This window comes from Octodon degus, unplaced genomic scaffold (assembly GCF_000260255.1).
Source record: "Octodon degus isolate 3935 unplaced genomic scaffold, OctDeg1.0 scaffold00053, whole genome shotgun sequence".
NCBI classification, from domain to species: domain Eukaryota; kingdom Metazoa; phylum Chordata; class Mammalia; order Rodentia; family Octodontidae; genus Octodon; species Octodon degus.
In genome coordinates this window covers 4,479,938-4,481,404 of record NW_004524629.1, presented here as the reverse complement: position 1 = coordinate 4,481,404, position 1,467 = coordinate 4,479,938, and positions in this window count along the sequence as shown.

Here is a 1,467-nt window from a genome sequence, read left to right as displayed (position 1 = left end):
CTCAGTTCTTTAAGTGGCTGCTTCCACAAAGCTGTCAGCCTCAGGTTGTTGTAGTTCGATCCCTACAACCCTCCAGCCAGCCAAAAGTGCCCTGAAGGCATTCGAGGAGAAAAAAAAAAAAAAAATCCTTATTCCAACTAACTTGATACAAAACCACAAGTTTCTCAGGATGATGCAATCTTAACCCTTGGGATTATTTTTTGAACTTGATCCCACTCTATTCTCATTACTTTTATCACTTTCCTACCAGTTAGCTCTGACTTTAGCAGTTTGTGAAGCTTCTGGGTCCTGATGATCTTTTGGGAAGGTTGTATTTCGTGAGGGTACCAGATGACCATCACATAGCTTTATTATAAAATCCTCCAGAATAAAACTAGTTGACAGGTTGCCAGACAAAGCCAAGGTAGGGTGTATTGCAATCCCTGATTTGAAGGGCCGACCAAATAGCTCAGTGGATTAAAGCACCTGCTTAGGCTAGGGGTTCAATCCCTGGGCCGTGCTGGCCCCACCCCCAGGGCGTGCTGAGAGGGCGATTGAGACTGGGCATGGTGGTGTGTGCCTGTAATCCCAGCTCTTGGGAGGCTATAAACAGGAGGATTACTAGGAGTCTAATCTACGCAGTGAGACCTGTAGACCCTGTAGACCCTGTCCTAAATATAAATTAAAAAAAAAAAATCCCTGATTTGAAATTGTTATAAAGCTACTGTAATAAAAACTGTGTTACTAGCAGAGAAAGAGACCCACAGATCAATGGAACAGATTAGAAGATGCAGAAACAACTCCAGACACACTTAGCCATCTTATCTTTGACAAACTGCCAAACACATTCACTGGAAGAAGATAGTCTCTTTAATAAATGGTGTTGGAAAGGGCCAGCTAGATAGCTCAGTGGATTAAAGCACCTGTTTAGGCAGATGCAGGGGTTGGTGGTTTGATCCCAGCCTGTTGAGCCGGCCCCACCCCTGGGGTGCGCTAAGATTGGGGGCAATTGAGACTGGGTGTGGTGGCGCACGCCTGTAATCCCAGGGTTTGGGAAGCTGAAGACAGGAGAATCACTACAAGTCCAATCTCTGTAGTGAGACCCTGTAGACTCTACACTAAATACAAAGAAAAAAAATGGTGTTGGAATAATTGGCTCTGCACATGCTGAAGATTAAAATTGAACTTGTATCTTTCACCATGTACTAAATTAAATTCAAAATGGAACAAAGTTCTAAATATTAAAACAGAAATATTAAATTTTCTGGAAGATAGTACAGGTAAAACTCTTGAGGACATTGGTGTATACAAAGATTTTATAGATAAAACCCTGACCACAGGTGCTATCACAATGAATCAACAACTGGGAACTCATCTTTTAAAAAAGAGAGAAACCACCAGCATGTTGCACTGGCTCTGCCCCTGGGCATGCTGAGCCAGTGACCCAGTCCAGGTGTGGCGGCACATGCCTCTAATCCTAGCACTGGG